This window comes from Mirounga angustirostris, unplaced genomic scaffold (assembly GCF_029215605.1).
Source record: "Mirounga angustirostris isolate CCGP_5_RB_7025 unplaced genomic scaffold, mMirAng1.0.hap1 SCAF_2, whole genome shotgun sequence".
NCBI classification, from domain to species: domain Eukaryota; kingdom Metazoa; phylum Chordata; class Mammalia; order Carnivora; family Phocidae; genus Mirounga; species Mirounga angustirostris.
Genome location: NW_026991710.1, coordinates 40,595,461 through 40,614,704, shown reverse-complemented (window position 1 = coordinate 40,614,704; position 19,244 = coordinate 40,595,461). Strand labels below are relative to the sequence as shown.

The window sequence follows — 19,244 nt, the reverse complement described above, 5'->3', positions numbered from 1 at the left end:
CACGCTGAGCCAGGAGCCTGATGTGGGGCTCGATCCCAGGACCCTGGGATCATGACCTGAGCCGAAGGCAGACACTTAACCATCTGAGCCACCCAGGCACCCCAGTCAGGTTGACTTTTAACCGACATACTCTATTTCCCTTTTTGATGTGTCAATTCTAAAATTTGTCACAGTGTCTGTTGTATCAGAAATATTCATGTATTTATTTGGAGTGCAAAGAAGCATGTATTTTTTATTTTTGTAACTGATAACTCAATAGACATTTGTTGAATTGTATGAAATTAGGGAGCATTCAGTGTGGTAGATCACTTATCAGAATCTCTTGTAAAAGAGACAAGTCTCAAATACAATTTAAAAAACATCTCGTATTAAACCTTCAGGTATAGGAAACTCTTACTTCCCTTTTGAAATGGTCTTTACAATTCAGTGAACAGCAAGTAATACTTAAACTGTCTATACTAGTTTGACGAAAATATGTTTATATGGCAATATCAGAGAGCTCTTATGACTTCCGGTGGGGAGGGAGGGAAATGGCATATTTAGAGCATTCAGTATTTGATTTCCGTGGTGGTGGAGAATGGCCAATAAAATCATGACTGTAGATTTAGTATATCTAAATCTCTTCTTTTACCCGAGGTATCTTGTGGACTAATCTTCCACTTGGCTCATTTTTTAATCAGGTGTCTTGCTAGGTTGAATGCAGTAGTCTGCATGTTGACAAATACTAGTATATTTGATTCTCATATGTGATTTTGTTTATATATATCAGGGCAGGCCAGCATGTTTCTTTTGGGAAGAGTACTCTCATTTACTGCTTGCAAACTTGCAAAAATGATTTTTTGTGTTCCATCTTTTTTTTTTTTTTTATTCTTACAGGTCTTCTTTCTTCTTTCCTCTCCCTCTCTCCCTTTTCTCCTATAAATGAGGTTAAGTCACTTTGTCTGTTAGTGTAGCTTCAGTATTGTGTAACTGTACTACATCCACTGCTGCCTTCTCATCTGAGGTCATTTCTCTGTAATTATAATGGAAATGGGGTTTATATAGATTTGTTTCACATGGCACTTTTCTGATATTAATGTAAGTTTTAGTCTTTTTGGATCACCTCTTGAAATAAATGACTTTTTTGTTTTCTTACGTATTGATGCAATAAAATGATTGGGAGATGATAATAATTTTAATAATTCCATCCTGAATGGGATTTCTTTTTATCATTGGAAATGCAGTGGGGGACTAAACCTTTTAAACCTATTTTAAAAGTAAATTTCCTAAAGTGACGTTTCACATTTTTGTTGTTGTAGCAATAGTAACTAAAGAGAAGTGTTTGGGTTGTATTATTTTAAGGTAAAAATATCTTCATGGAAATTTTTAGTGAGCTTCCTTAAGATGAAATTGGGACATTAAGTCTTAGTTTCTGCAGTATGGTTTTTTTAAAAAAATTACTTTGAAACCTTAACTGGGGCAGGTGGTTATAGGTAAGAATCAAATCATCATTTGGTAGTGTGATCTTCACTCATATTGCATTTAGTTTGGAGTGATGAAAGTTTTTATTTTTAAAACCGAGAATCTATAAAACAAAAATGTTTCATGTAGCTCATGGTTTGACAGGTTTATGAAAAGCTTAAGTAATAAAATTGTCATAAGTGAAATATTGCATTCCACATAGGATTTATGTAACTAGTAGCGAGGGTGAAAAACCTGGTGAGGTGGGAGAGTGACTCAGTTCCTTGCTTTGCACTCTCCACTTCTGTTTCCTCTCTCCTTTCCAATCCTCCATGAGAATTCCGGCTTCCAGTACAATCACAACCTTAATCCAGAAGCCCAATCTATTAAAAGATAAGCATTGTTATTTTGTAATGAGTCCCATTTGTGCCATATTGGAACTTTCTACAACACTCTCCTTGTAGGACAGTTGAGGAGGGATGGTCCTAGAACTGGATGAATCTCAGATTCCATAAGGTCATAGATCTGTCTTATTCACTGTTTGTGTCCTTCATTACCTCACTTGATAAACCGTCAGGCTCAGCAAAGGTAGTATAATTATGTCTATTTTTATTTATTACACTGTACATGGTATTAGGTTTTTAGAAAGCTTAAAATTTTTTTCTTTTCTTTTTTGCTTTATTATAATAAATCTTCCAGTTAGTATTTACATCTAGCCTTATTATGATTTGGATGTATATCAAGATTCTTAGGAAGAGGAGCATAATCTAAATTGAGAAGTTGATTCAGAGGCAGCATTCCAGGGGTATTATTCTGATGACCCTGAACTCTCCACTAAACTGAGCCAGGGACCAAGTACTGTCTCAACATAAAACAGGAATAAACGAAAAGGGGCATAGCAGGGGCTAGGAGAAAAAGGATGAGTTAAGTGGAGTGGGGGAAAGTTTCATTTTAAACCACAGCTGTGGCAATTGATACTTGTATACTTTGTCAGGTTTTCCCTATAAATGTAGAGACTGCTAACTGAATTTTGCAGCTGATTGAATTACCACCAGTGTTTAAATTGAGCACCCATCTTTGGGAAACATTTTAGGTTAAAGATTATTTTAAGAACTCTGGCTAAAACAGAGGAATGTCACTTTCCTTTATAAAGTTGTTCTAGGACTTTTAAATTAATAGTAAGACATGAACAGAAGAAGATTGAATTTAGTCTTAAAATAAGCAACAAATCTCTGTGATTTGTTGGCCATAATATAATTCTCCTTTCTCCCTCTTTTTTAAACTTTAAAAAAAAAAATTGATTTCTAGTTTCATTTCACTGTGGTTAGAAGAGATGCTTGATTCGATTTCAGTCCTCTTTATTCAGACTTGCTTTGTGGCTTACCATATGATCTATTCTAGAGGATGTTCCATGTGCACTTGAGAATGTATATTCTGTTGCTTTGGGATGGGATGTTCTGTATGTATATATTATACACACACACACACACACCTGTTAAGTCTGTCTGGTCTAACATGTCATTTAAGGTTGATGTTTTCTTATTATCTGTGGATAATCTATCCATTGATGGAAGTGGGGTATTCAAGCTATTATAGTATGGCTATTTCTCCATTCATATTTGTTAATGTTTGCTTTATATATTTGGATGCTCCTATATTAGGTTCATAAGTATTTACAAATGTTATATCCTCCTGTTGGATTGACCCCTTTATCATATAATGCCCTTTGTCTCTTCTTCTCTTCTTCCAATCTTTGTTTTGAAGTCTGTTTTTCTGATATAAGTATGGCTACCCCAGCTTTCTTTTAGTTTCCATTTATATGGAATACCTTTTTTTTCTTTTTTTTTTTTGAGAGAGTGTGTGCTTGTGTGTGGGGAAGAGGGGAGGGGCAGTGAGAGAGGGAGAGGGAAAGAGAGAATCTTAAGCAGGCTCCATGCCCAGCTCTGAACCCAATGTGGGGCTTGATCCCAGGACCCTGAGATCATGACCTGAACAGAAATCAATAGTCGGATGCTTAACCACCCTAGTTCCCCTGGAATATCTTCTTCTATCCCTTCACTTTTAGTGTCTGTATGTGTTCTTACATCTAAGGAAGTCTCTAGTGGGCAGCATATAGGTTTTGTTTTTTAATCCATTTAGCCTCTATGTCTTTTGATTGTAGTATTTAGTCCATTTATATTTAAAGTATAGTTGTTGATAGGTACGTACTTATTGCCATTTTGTTCATTGTTTTTTGGCTGTTTTTAGTTCCTCTCTGTTCCTTTCTTTTCTTGCTCGCTTTGTGGTTTGATGACATTCTTTAGTGGTATGCTTATATTCCTTTTTCTTTATGTTTTGTATATTTACTGTATGTTTTGTTTTGTAGTTAAGGTTAGCCTTAACTGTAACAACTTATATCTATAATAGTCTATTTTAAGTTGATAAAATAGTTGCCAACTTAAGTTTGATCGCATTTGCTCAACATTTTTACTCCTCCCCCCCGTTTTTGATGTCACGTTTTACATCTTTTTTTTTTTCTTTCTCTTTTAATCTTCTCCCTTCTCCAACTCTCAAAAAAGTACCCAGAGATTAAATGCAAGGAAGCTCAAAGAGCCAAGGTAAGCCAGCCCAAGATTAGCAGGCTCCCTCCCACAGGGGCCAAAGTCTGGGCACTGGGATCTCCACTCAGAGCCTGGTAGTAAAAGCTGGTGCCGAATAAGGTGGTTCCAGAGGCTAGCAGTAAATGGGGCACCCCCAACAGGGCCAGGCTGTGTAAGAAGTGGTGTTTGTTGGCCTTGTCAAAGAGCTCCTTCCCATAGGCATCTGGAAACCGGGTGCTTTGCACCCCGTAGGAGGCCAAGCCTCAGGCCCTGGCTCTGGACGAGGCACCAAAGCAGCAGAAAGCAGTCCGTGGCAGTGGGTGGTCATGCGCTGAAAGAACCTACATCTTTTTATCTTGTGTATTCCTTAATTAATTATTGTACTCATAGTTATTTTCACTACTTTTGTCTTTTTAAGGTTAATAATAGGTGATGAATCTATTATTTTTTATTTATCTTTCCAGTGAGATTTACTCTTTGATATGTGTTCCTTTACTGATCAGTGCTCTTTCTTTTCAGCTTAAAGAGGTCATTTTGACGTTTCTTGTAAGGCTGATTTAGTGGTGATAAACACCTTCGGCTTTTGCTCATCTGGAAATCTCTCTCCAATTCTGAATGGTAACTTTGCTTGATTGGAAGTTTTCTTCTTTTTAGCATTTTGAATTTATTATGTCACTCTCTTTTGGCCTGCAAACTGTCTGCTGAAAAATGTATTGATAGTCTTATAGGAGTTCCCTTTTACAAAACAAGTTATTTTTCTCTTGCTGTTTTTAGGGTCTCTTTGGCTTCTTATTTGGAACTCTCTGGGCCTCCTGGATCTGGATGTCTGTTTCTGTCCCCAGGTTAGGGAGGTTTTCAGCCATTCTTTTTTCAAATGAGATTTCTGTCCCTTTTTTTCTTTTCTTCTGGGAGCCCTGTAATGAGAATGTTAGTCAATTTGATGATGTCCCATAGGTCCCTTAAGCTATCTTCACTTTTTTTTTTCCATTCTTTTTTTTCTACTTGCTCCTCTGATTGGGGGAGTTCTACTGCCTTGTCCTTGAGTTTACTTATCCTTTCTTCTGCTTCATCTAATGTGCTGGTGAACCTCTCTCTTGTATTTTTCACTTCAGTTACAGTGTTCATCAACTCTAGGACTTCTGTTTAGTACTTCCTATATTTTCCATCTCTTTGTTGGAGTTCTGTGTTCATCCATTCTTCTCCCCAGTTTGGTGAGCATCTTTATGACCATTACTTGGAACTCTTTATCAGGTAGATTACTTACCTCTATTGTCTTAAGGGTTTTTTTTTTTTTTCCTGAGGTTTTTATAAGAGCTAGATCTTGGCTCTGTTCCATCTGGTGAAAGTCCTTCAGGATCCCCATCATATCTGCAAAGCTGCTGGCCTTGGACAGAGAGACACAGTCATCCTCTTCAGAGGAGCCGCAGGGAGCCTTGTGTTCTGGTTTGCAACATTAAGGGCTGGCAGAACAAAGCAGGGGGACTGATGGAAGCTCAGGGACCTCTACCTTGGTCTCCTTGGGGATGTCACTAATGACAAGGGAAGTTGTACAGTGGGTTGAAGATCCTAAAACAAGGTAAGGGAGAAGAGAAATTTAAACTTCCTGGAGATAAGACATCTGTTGTTAATGAACCCAAAGCTGTATCAGCTGCCACTGTCTTAGCAATCTGGCTGTGCAGGTGGCTCAGCTCATCTTGCAGTTCTGTGGTGTGGCTTAGGGCACTGGCAGGGCTGGCTTCTTCAAGGTCAGGAACCTCTCCTCGGACCCCTGCAGGTTGAGCACTGAGGCATTGCGCTGCATGACAGTCTGAGGGCTCGGCTTCCAGGTATGCCTCAGGGGCTGTGTGTCACTCCTGACCCGGGCATATGTCTCCTCTTCATCTGAGCTATCCAGGCGATGTCCTCCAGAGTAGGACATAGGTTGGACATGTTGGGCAGGGTCTCAAAGGGTGCCCAGGGACATGGCTTTCAGGGACAGCTTGGTCCCAGTTCTTCTCACTAAACTGCAAGTAGCCCCATGTAGCTTGTCTTGCCAGATTGGGATGGTCACATTGGCTTCCATTCCTGATATTTCAAATGGTTCCTGCACTTGAAGAACAAGGCAGCTACAGGGCAGCTCTGGGAGCATGGGTTGGCTAGAAGCATGACTCCTTTATATCAGGCCATCTTAAGGAACACCAGATTTCTCTTCCTAATGGCTGCTCCTACCACAGCAGGCTTCCACCCCCCCTCCCATTTTTTTACTTTCGATAAGGCAGATTTATTCTTTATGAAATAATTAACACACAGTTTACCTAACTATGCTTAAATCTTTTTTTGAGAGGTCTCTAGCTTTTGTTCTGAGGTTCAGAATCAATATAAAAACATTGAAATCATAATTACATTATAGGTTGAGAACTTTATTGCATAGAACTCCATATAACGGCTTATTCTGCTTATTCTTTTAAAAGATAAAAGAATCCAGATGAGCAGTATTCTTAGTTCATTTAGTAGCTTTGTCAGTTTCCATAGCTGCAAAGTTGAACATTTACAGAAATTATAGGTTTGTTTGGATTAAAATGAAGTGATGTGTGTAAAGCACCTAACCTAGTTCCTTATGCACAGTAGGCCCTCAGTAATTAGTGGTTGTTATTGTTATTCTTATTGGCTACTTAATTAATTTGGATTTCTAGGGCACCATTTCTTTGGGTACAGTGAACCAATTCTGAATTCTACCCTCCTATATTTGTAATTTGTTTAGACTGACTTAACCGCTGTGAAGAATAAAGCCTATTGGTAGAGTAGGGTGGGGTTTTTGGACTTTTGTGTGCAATCCTTTTAGAGTTACTGGATGTACTGGAATGTGAAGGATTAAGCTTTGTGGCATGTTCTATATGGTCATCCATGGTGACCAAACTCATTTGGAATGTTGTTTTGTTACTAACTTTGAAATGTGTTATTTTCCATACAGAGGATTTTGATCTGAATAAATTACTTATTATCTTTTATAAATTTCTAGAGCGAGAGGACCTGTCAATCAGTGTAAACCTTACCCTACACAATACTTCCTTTCATCAACATGGGGAGGAGGCATCCCCAAGATAACCATTTCTGGGATAAAGCCAGGCACCATTGTGTAACTAGGATGGTATGGGATAGCACCCAGCTTCGGAGCTTGTCACACAGGGAAGTTCTGGCTCACAGGCCTACAGTCATGTTTTTTTGAGCCTTAACAGGTTACTTAAATGGTTGGTTTTTTGTTTTTGTTTTTTAATCAACAGCTAGCCAGCTCCTCAAAAAGAGGCCAAAAGCTGCTCATAGAGTTGTAGGTTGTCGATACAGTGAGTCTCTGGCCACTGGTGAGACCCACTTACTCGGAGAGGTCTTTCCTGTCCCCTCTTCCACTTAAACTGATGATTGTCTCCTTTGTTTGTACCTGATCGTAGCTTGAATGTATTTAGGTAACTTTTGTCAAAGCACCTGAAACTGGTCATCGTGCACCTCTCTCTTCTGACTGGTCTGTAAGCTCCTGGATGGTGGTGGTGGTGTGTGTGAAGGTACCACTTAGTGCAGGTCCAGGGAGCTAAGGGTTGACCATTAGTCATTATTAAGTGCATGTCTCCCTGTCGCTTGTGGAGACTCCTCATTAACTGGTGCAATGATATCGTTGGATGTTATCTCTAACAATTCTTTAATGAAAGACCTCGAGAGAAGCTAATCCCATCCTGTATCTTGTACCACCCCCATCATACCCATTCTTATTTCTTTCTCTTATGCCAATGCAAATTCTCTATTTCTTTTATTTCTTTCAAGGGACATTTCAAGTCCTTCTCCATGAAGCTTTTTCAAGGTATGTTTAATTTTGGTTAGTAGTAGTTTAAATTTAGAAATCCAGGAAAAGGTGAGAAATGTTAACCAGAACTGGAAATTTGGAATTGCTCATTTAAATACATTATTCTTGGGATGCCTGGGTGGCTCAGTTGTTAAGTGTCTGCCTTCAGCTCAGGTCATGATCCCAGGGCCCTGGGATCGAGCCCCGCATCAGGCTCCCTGCTCAGCGGGGAGCCTGCTTCTCCCTCTCTCTCTGCCACTCCCCCTGCTTGTGTTCCCTTTCTCGCTGTGTCTCTCTCTGTCAAATAAATAAAATCTTAAAAAAAAAAAAAAAATACATTATTCTTTTAGGGGTGCCTGGGTGGTATAGTCGGTTAAGTGTCCAACTCTTGGTTTCGGCTCAGGTCATGATCTCAGGATGCTGAGGTCAGCCTCCGTGCTTAGGGCAGAGTCTGCTTGAGATTCTCTCTCCCTCTGCCCCTCCCGTTCGTGCTCTGTCTCTCCCCCAAATAAATACATAAATCTTTATAAAAAAAATACGTAATTCTTTTAGTAATGAAAACATATTTGTAAATGTTTTCCTCATTTAAAAATCAGAAATTATGTTAATTACGTTAAATTTTTTATTTTTTTTTCCCCAAGTAATTCCAAACCTCAAAGTAATAGGGATTTTAGGTAAATCTAATGGAAAGAAGTTGAAAGTTGTGTTATAATTTTCATATTGTCATGAGAAAAGGGTCTTTCGTTGCATCACATGGCATTTTATATCCTATAAAAGGTGTAAGGATTGGCTTTGTTGTCCTTATTTATAAAAGGTTTTTTTAAAAAGATTATTTATTTTAGAGAGAGAGTGTAAGAGAGCAGGGGGAGGGGCAAAGGGAGAGGGAGAGAGAGATTCCCAAGCCGACTCTGCACTGAGCATGGAGACATGTAGAGCTTGATCTCAGGACCCCAAGATCATGACCTGAACCAAAATCAAGAGTTGACTACTTAACCAACTGAGCCATCCAGGTACCCCTATAAAAGGTTTTATTGGGATTTAAAATTGAAAGTCCTTTATGTAGGTTTTTTTCTCCCCCCACTTCAATTAAACTGTAATAATTTATTGAAAGTTAAAAAAATATATAGGCAGAAACTTTGATGTCATTGAATTTTTTTTGGAGAAAAGCTCTTTCTAAGACAAAAGCAGAGGAGATCATTTGAACCACGAACTGGTGAACTTTGGAGTACTATAAATCATGGTTGAATTATGAAAGTTTTATATTGCCCAGTCATCTGCTGTTATTTTTTTGTTTGTACAGGGCCTATGTTTTGGTAATTTCTTTACTAATTAATATCATAAGGAGGTAGAGAAAAACAAGTATGAAACTAAAAGTGTTTAATTTGATTCTGAGTTTTAGAATAATTTTACAGTGAATTGTTTTATACCTTTATGGACAACGTAACAAGAATAGTATTTGCTTTGTGACATCGATATTATATATACAGATACATACGTAGACATACACAGTATAAATTTTAACATTTTTATGCTTATGAGTTTTCAAATAATATACAATAGCATTGATTTTTTTTTTTTACACTTAATATGTGTGTAGACAACATACACTTCATGATGGAAACCTTTACATTTATGCTTAGTTTGCATATTAGTTGAATTTATTTTTTTTAAAGATTTTATTTATTTGACAGAGAGAGACACAGCGAGAGAGGGAACACAAGCAGGGGGAGTGGGAGAGGGAGAAGCAGGCTTCCTGCGGAGCAGGGAGCCCAACGCGGGGCTTGATCCCAGGACCCCGGGATCACAACCTGAGCCAAAGGCAGATGCTCAACGACTGAGCCACCCAGGTGCCCCAGTTGAATTTAATTTTTATTTAATGCTTTATTATTTTTATGAAAGCCAGTTTGGTAGGCACTCTGGGAGATGAAACGATGAATTTCTTTAGGGACTCATACTCTCAGAGCCAATTCTTAGAACCACAGAATTTTATTTTTTTAATTTTTTATTATTTTTTAAAGATTTTATTTATTTATTTGACGAAGAGAGACCCAGCAAGAGAGGGAACACAAGCAGGGGGAGTGGGAGAGGGAGAAGCAGGCTTCCTGCTGAGCAGGGAGCCTGATGTGGGGCTTCATCCCAGGATCCCGGGGTCATGACCTGAGCCGAAGGCAGACGCTTAACCAACCATAACCACAGAATTTTAAAACAGGAAGAAATGTAAGAGATTATCTTCTCGTGGATGTGTGTATGTGTGTGTGTGTGTGTGTGCGCGCGCGCGCAAGCAGCAGTCTTCTGATTCCAACCCACTTCAGTGTCTTCTGTCCCCCACCTTCCCATCCTCCCAGACCTGTAATAATGTCATTTTCTGTGCAAGGGAGAGAGTTCAAGCAGGCAGATGATTGGCTGACATGAAATGTGTAGCTTGTCAAGTACTCTCTTCCATCTCCTTTGTTAGTAAGCAGGAGGCCATGCAGGCCATTTTTTAAGTATGAACTCAAGAAATTGTTTTAGTGGGTGGTGACTAGAATATAACACTTTTTAAAAATAGTTTGGAGACTTATCAAAGTGTATTGCAGATTATTATTTCAAGCGTATCCTGTAGGTGTGTGTATATACACACACACACACACATATATACTGGGTTGTTATATAAAATGTATTATAAGTACATTTATATACAATGTATTTTTTTACGGCAGTGAAGAGTTTGGAAACATCTCTCTAATCTGTCCATTTCACCCTTGTTTTAAACCTGGGGAGCAGCCACTGATACAGTTATCCCTAGATATGTGACTTATTCTTTTTGCAGGGTTCTCTTGCTATCATGACCTGACATCAAGGTAAACTGTTTTCTATGCAGATAGAAATATACACAGGTAGAAATATACACGGGTGATATTTTACCATAGTTCATCTGAATAAAAGACATGCAGTGAGGTAGTTTTTTTTTTGTTTGTTTGTTTTGTTTTGTTTTATTACACTGCCTCCGGGTACAAAAAACACTTCGGTACAAAAAACCACTTCGGTGGATCTGTTAATCTGTAAGTGTTGTTTACGATGTGCCTAACTTGGTACCAAGATGTGATTTAAGCACCAAGAGAATTTGGATTATTTAATGCTAGTACATAATAAAACTACTTATCAAATATTCATGTGGGCACATACAGAGGCATAATTGTATTCTTGTAATGCACAATATAAATACTAATATTGTTTTGGAGAATCGGATTGGTATGCTGAAGCCATGGTTTGGAAAAAGGCATTGTAGTATGTTTTTATCTGTGGGAATTACTGGGCAAGTATAACTGAGAGATTCTAAATACTGTAGTTGTTTACTTCCCTTCCGAATTTGGCTTAAATATGTTTGGTCTTGCTTTTTTTTTTATCATTGAATTATTCTGTAAGACCTATGGTACAAGCTAAACTTATAATTGTTTTATAGATTTTAATAATTATATCTTTTAAAGATTTAAAAACAATTTCTTCCACCAAAGATAATTAAAAAAATAATTAAACAGAATAACAGAATGAATGTTCATGTGCCCATCCTCAGCTTCAACATTTATCAACTCTCTTACCTCTTCCCACTCCCTTTCTCCAGTTCCCAGGTAGTTTGATGCAATTTGGTCATGAAACATCATCCATAAATATTTCAGGAGGTGTTTCTGAAAGACCAGGACTTCATTTCTAGACCTATAAAGTAGAATCTTCACCTTTTGGGGAAGGTACTGAAGTTCTGAATACTCCAATTGTGTTGGGGATGTTAGAGTGATATAAAGGGAAGGTGAGATCCTTTAAATGGGCTAAATAAAAAAAGTGAAATACCTGATGAGCAGTTGTGCCAAGAAACAATAGAAAAGTAACAGTGAAAAAGCAAATTAATATTTTTAATATCTCTTAAGTGCCCCTGGAGAAAAAGGAGAAATCGGCATTTTTGAATACCTAGTGTGTGTCTGCATTCCATACAGGTCAGTAGAGTAATGAAGCCAAGTGTATTTCACACCATTTGAGATAGAAATTCTGTTTCTAGATTCTTTCTTGAGGGAATTTAAAAGATGTATACAAAGAGTGCCAGTTAAGATATTTACTGCGATATTGTAACAGTGAAGAATTGAACCTCATTCAATAATAGTGAAATGATTAAATGCATGTAATATATTTATAAAATACTATATTTTGTAATTGCTAGAAATGATACAATGTGACACCAATTTTATAAAACATCTAGTACATATTGAAAGACCTGGAAGAAATTAACCCAGATATTAACATGAATTAGTAGCAGCTCTCTCTAGGTGTTAGAATTATGACTGATATTTATTTTTTCATTACTTTTTTTGGAAGTGTTTCACATCAGTCTGTCAGAATATGTGATGTAAATTAATAAACAAACATTTATTGAGTACTTACTATGTGTCAATCACTATTTAAACATTTTTCATCTTTTATACTTCATTCTCATAATAGCTGTAAGAGGTTTTATTATCCTTATTTTGTAGATGAGGCAATGGGGACACAGATTGAGTGCCTTGCCAAGTTGATTCTATCCTGTGTTTGTTGTTTGCTGCTGCTTTTTTTTTTTAAGATTTTTATTTATTTGTCAGAGAGAGAACACAAGCAGGGGGAGCAGCAGAGGGAGAGGGAGAAGCAGGCTCCTCACTGAGCAAGGAGCCTGATGTGGGACTCGATCCCAGGACCCTGGGATCATGACCTGAGCCGAAGGCAGACGCTTAACGACTGAGGCACCCAGGCGTCCCGCTTTTTTTTTTTAAAGTTTATTTTTTGTGGTAATCTCTCCACCCACCATGGGGCTTGAACTCATGACCCTGAGATTGAGAGTCTCATGCTCTTCCGACTGAGCCAGCCAGGTGCCCATGTTCTTTGCTTCTAAATGTAGTTTCCCCAACAATTGGAAAGATAATCTAAATACTGTTCTGTTTCTCTTTTTCTTACTTTAAGATATATGGTGACTATTGTGACATATTAGGAAAAAGTGTTCTTTAACTGATGGGTAACACTTTATTTCCTGAGCATACCATGGTCGTTTTCATCTGGTGCTTTGTGTTTGTTCTCTGCCTCCCCTGCAGCATTCTGCCCGTAGAAATAATGGTACAGTGAACATCTTTGCAAATAAATCTGTATGTGTACTTCTGATTATCTTCCTAGAAAAAAGGTCTTAGAATTATTGGATCAAAGAATATAAAACATTTTAAAAGCTTTTGATACAAATTGTGAGATTGCAGATGACAAATGATCATTCCTCCTTAAACTTAAGTTGTTTGGGGGCTATAAATTTGGGAGAAATAGATCATCTAAACACCAAGGGGAATTTGTGCTTTCATAGTTGCTCTTATAAAAGTCAGGCTTCTCTTAGAGGAAAAGAGGAGAGACAAACTTCGGAGTTTATATGGTGGCCATTTACTTTTTCATTTTTCTGAAAAACTTAAAACTTGGATTAGCCCAGCAACCTTTTTATTGGAAATTGTTTTATAAAAATGTACAAAATACTCATATCATTTGCATGCAATTTCTTTGATATTTTACGTGATAGGACCTCAGGGTCATACTTAGTTGTGACTTCCATTCTATAATTTTAAAAATTATAGATATAAAAGGTACAGCACCTTGGTTAGAGACTGTAATGACTCTAGAAAGTATTTTAGATGTTGTAGTTTTAAATAAAAAAGACATTTCCCCATTTTTTCTGTTGTTCCCTCCCCCCCCTTTTGCTTTTCCCTAAGGAGTCACTCTTTTTGTGACAAGCAAAAACAAAAACATTTTGGTTAATTAGTTGATAGTTTCTGTTAAATGACTAAGGGTTTGTTGTGGTTTCTCTTGAGCATATCTTCTTCCAGAGATTCTGTAGGCGACCTTGCTTCAAAGACTAACAGAAGATTTGGGCAGTGGGAGGGGAATTTTAACTTAAGAGGGTCCAGAGAATAATTAATGAAATCAGAAAATTTCCCTGTGGTGCTACCAAAGACTTTAGGATCGAGTTTTCTAGAAAGACCAATATTGATAAAAGGTAAACTGACAGCCTAGAAATTTGTGAGAGGTACAGTTGGAATAAATAGAAAACATTACATTGAAATTTGAAGGCCGCAGTATTTTAATGGAGGAAAAGTATTTTCTACTATGAATAGTAAAATTACAAAACTATAAATGGCAGAGATAGCAAATAAATACGAGGAGGATTTTTATCAGGGGTTCTTAACCGATGATTAGTGATTGGATTAGAAAGGTTCATACATTGCAAAGTTAAGGATATATGTGCATTTTGGAAGGAGAGGCCTTCCGCGGTTTTTTTTCAGATTCTCAAAGGAATGACTCCAAAAAACTCAAGTTCCTATTAGAGTGTAAGTCTCATGAGGTCAGGGATTTTTGTCTGTTTTATTCACTGCTCTGTCCCTGATTCCTGGCATGCCAGTCTGCTTAATAAGTATCTGTTGAATGTATGATTTCAGTACATTTATGTATGGCGTAGTTATAATAATAGATTTGTAGAAGTTAGAGATTGGAATACATTCCAGATTTAGTGAGGTTGATGTCTTACTGGTCTGCTTCTACATTTAAAATTTTTCTCTTGGGGATGCCTGGGTGGCTCAGTCAGTTAAGCGTCTGTCTTCTGCTCAGGTCGTGATCCCAGGGTCCTGGGATGGAGCCCCATGTCAGGCTCTCCCTGCTCGGTGGGGAGCGTGCTTCTCCCTCTCCCTCTGCCTGCCGCTCCCACTGCTTGTGCTCTCTCTGTCAAATAAATAAATAAAATCTTAAAATAAATAAAATTTTTCTCTTGGTGTTTAAATCTAGATAAATAGGTAGAACATTTGTATGATACTTTTGTGATTGAATTCCTTTTTTTTTCCTAAGCCAACATGGAAATGTAATAGGAAAATTATTCTAAACCATATATATTCATCAGTATATTAGAAAATGTTGTGCCCTGGTGCTGTGTTTGTTTGATTCAATGAATGAAACCTTTGTACAAAATCTCCCCTTAAATTTTTGAATGGAAAATTTTGCCAGTTGTTTTCATTAGATCAAGTAGTATGATAACAACTGCTATTCTGGCTAAAAATGTAAAATCAACAAAATGTTGACAAATTTACCTGCAGAGAATGTTGCTTTATCAGCAGGAAATTTAGATTTTTTTTTTTTTTTTGCATTGAAGCTGTATTTTAGCTCAGTACCATTATACAGCATTTTTAGCAGGTAATATAGCATATACAGTTATTACATTAGTCAGCGTAATAAGTTTCTGTACTCTTTAAAATTGAAATTTGGGAGAAGGTTAAAAAGAATGACAGACGGGTACAATGCAAGCCTGCTTTACAAATTGTAAAAACGATAGCATTTCTAAAATAAGAGAAAAAGTGAATTTCCAAAAATTGAACTATGATGGAAGCTGTAGATTTTATGAATCATCAATTTTCTTTCTTAATTAAAGGGATGATTGTAAGTTTTTTATATTAATGACTTTTACCAGACATAAAAGATATATGAATAATTGTTTGCTACCTGCACTTGATTATATGTGAGTAGATCTTTCATACTTTATAAAGTTTTTGGCAGATTAAAAAAATTACTGGATTTTATATTTTCCATAGTTATTTTGTTCCTGTGAATAGGAGCTGTGATTATTCTAAATTTATTTGAAAATGATCACATCCTTATTCTAAAAGGCTGTCAGGACATTTAAATCATTTTGGTCTTTTGCATTATTTTGAGGCCTGGTGAGGTTCCCAGAATAATTTTAATAGACGGGCAGGAATTTGCCCTCATAGGTTACATATCTTGCAGTCTGGCTTCTTTCTTTAATTGAAATATGATGAGTTTCTAGTCACTACATTTCTTGGTATTGAAGCACAGCTGGCCCTTTAACATCACAGGTTTGCAAGTGTACAGTCTACGTAGACATGGATTTTTGTGAATAAGTGCAGTACAGTACTGTAAGTGTAGTTTTTCTTATGATTTTCTTAACATTTTTCTCCGTATTGTAAGAATACAGTATATAATACATATAACCTACAAAAGACTGTTAATCAACTGTTATCGGTAAGGCTGCCAGTCAACAATTGGCTCCTAGTAGTTCAGTTTTTGGGGAATCAAATTATAAGCAGACTTTTGACAGTTCAGAAGTCAGCAGCAGTCAACTTTTGACAGTTCAGAAGTTCAAGGGTCAGCTGGGTAAGAAATACATTTGGAAGTCAAATTTAGAGTTTTGAGTTGGAGTCTTGGAAGTAACAGCCTAATCTTTTTACCCAGTGGGATAACCATTTCTGTGGCATTTTCTAACAGCTTTTTCCTTAAAAACAGTAAGCAGGGACTTCCATTTCTTTATGAAGCAGCCCTTTTATCAGTTATGTAATAATTAAGTTATTCTTTATGTTGGGTTCAAATCTACTTTGTGCTAGACACCATAACTGCCTTGTTCTCCTTTTCAAATTATGAAGTATACAGACTAATGTTAAGAGTATTATAATGAACATCGCTGAGATTCATTTACTCTTAATTTTTGCTCCGTTTGCTTGAGAGTATTTTCTGTATCATTGTGTATCAGAGACCTATACTTCAAATGTCTTACTACAATTAAGATACATTAAATTTGTAGATTTCTGTTCTTTATAATTCTAGTGATTCTGCTTGGAAAGGAAATGAGGTTAACGTGCTATCTGAACACCCATTCAACTTTCTCTTCTACTTTTGGACTGAAGTGAAATAAGGCTGTCCTTGGAGGACCTCATTTGACCTGAGATCCTCCCAAGCACCAGAGCTGGGCCACTGTTCTCTTTATTTATTGCACATGGAAGCTTCTAGACCATTTTTCTTGCTGCAGGTTTAAAGCCTTGCTCCTTCAAAGCTTGTGCTATATGGCTATTTAGTTTCTTCAATGTTGTCCAATACCAACTGACCTCTGCAAGTCACTCTTGTTTATATGACTTTTTTCTTTTAAAATAAGAAACTATAGCATTGCTTACATGTACACTATGACCACAGTTACAACCTGTTTGACCTCAACCATGTCAAAAGTAGTATTATTAAAGTAGTAATAGAAATTACTCTTTTTGTAGATAAAATATTCTCCAAATTAATCAAGTGAAAGAAGAGTTAAAATGAGTCCCAGGTTAAGTAATATGTATATGGACACAAGATGGAAAAAACAATTGACATGCAGAAAGAAACTCCAAACCAAAACAAAAACAATAAAACCCACCCCTGCTAAAAATGACTATAACCCATAATGAAGGCCAGAGAGGTATAAACCAACTATTTCCCAGGGTAACCAAAGACCTATGTTTATTTTATCAAAAGTAAAAGTTAGAAATAGGAAGGTTGTGTGTCTATTAAGGAGGTACTGAAAATTCTAGACAAACACTGGCAAGTCTTGAAATGACACAGTGCTCTGACAATGTGGTTACAAGAAGAGAAAACACATTTTTATAAAAAGCATGGCATTAGCATTTGCTGTGTCTGAACAAGAAATTCAAAAGTGAAGCAAAATGAAAGACCTGGGCATGCTGGTACACATCAGTCCTCTTTGAAGTTGTTGTAGTATTCCTAAACTGCTTTGTGCTCTAGTAGTAGTTGGTTTTGTGATTTGTCGTAGAAGATGAAGTGAAAGTTTAAATTTCATTAAATACAGACTATTCTGTGACTGTACTACCCACTATAGAGAGAAAAGATACGCTGTTTGTCATATAAGCTTTATTTGCTATGAGGGAGAAGTGAGTCCATGAACCTAAGATGATAAAAAAGTATCAAGAATTATGGCAGAATTGTAGATACCGTTTTGTTTACAGATTCAGAAATATTTGGTGGGGTAGTCAAAAATTCCAGTAAGTCTGAATGATATTGATTATGAATAGTGCATGTGAATTAGTATTTTATTCATATTTACAACTTCTTTGGCTTCAAAGATTTGGTTTTAATCATGATTTAATCAGTTATACCTGTCAGCAAATGGAATATCATATTTTTCTAACTTGGCTAAGGGAATTTTAAATTAAGGTTAAGTACAAAATTGATATTTTAGAGAGTAGTTAGTCCTTTCTCTTGGGCTGGAGATTAAATTCATTAAACAGAAAAAAAAATAGTAAGAAACCAGTTATTATTTCAAATGACGTTAATTTGAATTTTCATTGCCAGATTTAAAATGTGGCCTATTTAGCTATTGAAAAATGCCAAGACCTTTAATGGTAATAAAAACATGGAATGTGTACAATTACATGAGTTCTGATATGTAGTAAAAGGATAACTCCCTGTGGTCATTGGTTTCATTCTTAGTAACCATCTGGTTGTTAGGGATGTGGCGTAATAATTTATAACCCGTGACTCTATCAGTTAATATAATTGGACTTTAAAAAATATGTATGCCATAACTTTTCTGTAGATGAGGTAAATATTAGGCCTCATGGGTATATGAACTACTTTGCAAATCTGTTTATTTTCATGAATAAAATAAAAATGTATTAAATGGGGCGCCTGGGTGGCTCAGTTGGTTAAGCGACTGCCTTCGGCTCAGGTCATGATCCTGGAGTCCCGGGATCGAGTCCCACATCGGGCTCCCTGCTCAGCAGGGAGTCTGCTTCGCCCTCTGACCCTCCCCCCTCTCATGTGCTCTCTCTCATTCTCTCTCTCTCAAATAAATAAAATCTTTAAAAAAAAATGTATTAAATGTACTATTGCATAATATTGACATGTTAGTTCAAGCATTGGCTAGTAAAAGCATTATTTATCACTGTGAAGAGAAGGAAGGAAGAGGGGAAACTGTAGATTAAAAGGGATTTAAGAGACCCAGTAACAATTGCCTGTATGGATTTTGTTTAGATCTGGATTAGAACAAATTAAAAAAAAAAAAACTCTGATACAGTTGGGGAAATTTGAGCACTGATTGGTATTTGATGTTATAAATTATTAGTTAATTATAGATATTATGATATTGGCTTATATTTAAAAAGTAAATCTGTATCTTTTTTTTTTTTTTTTAAGATTTTTATTTATTTGACAGAGACAAAGCGAGAGAAGGAACATAAGCAGGGGGAGTGGGAGAGGGAGAAGCAGGCTTCCGGCGGAGCAGGGAGCCTGATGTGGGGCTCGATCCCAGGACCCTGGGATCATGACTTGAGCCGAAGGCAGACGCTTAACAACTGAGCCATCCAGGCGCCCCAAAGTAAATCTGTATCTTAAAGAGATGGCATACAGAATTATTTACAGATGAAGTGTTATGATATCAGGAATTTGCTTCAGGATAATCCAGAGTGGTGGGATAGGGGTTAAGGGGTGAGTGGAGATATCAATGAAACATGATTTGGTAGGGGTTAATAAGGGTAGGGGTCATTATACTATTCTCAGTAATTTTGCATTAGTTTGAGTTTTTGCATAATAAAGATTTAGAAAAAATATAATGCAACATTATT

At 36.8% G+C, this 19,244-nt stretch overlaps 1 protein-coding gene and 1 pseudogene across 8 annotated transcripts in view; one reads left to right on the top strand and one right to left on the bottom strand.

The window, feature by feature from the left end:
• The window catches only part of FRYL (FRY like transcription coactivator), a 259,892-nt gene that overhangs the window by 46,802 nt on the left and 193,846 nt on the right, over positions 1-19,244 (top strand). The gene's annotated exons all lie outside the window — the stretch shown is intronic.
• Positions 4,790-6,084, bottom strand: LOC123840574 (mitochondrial fission regulator 1-like; annotated as a pseudogene).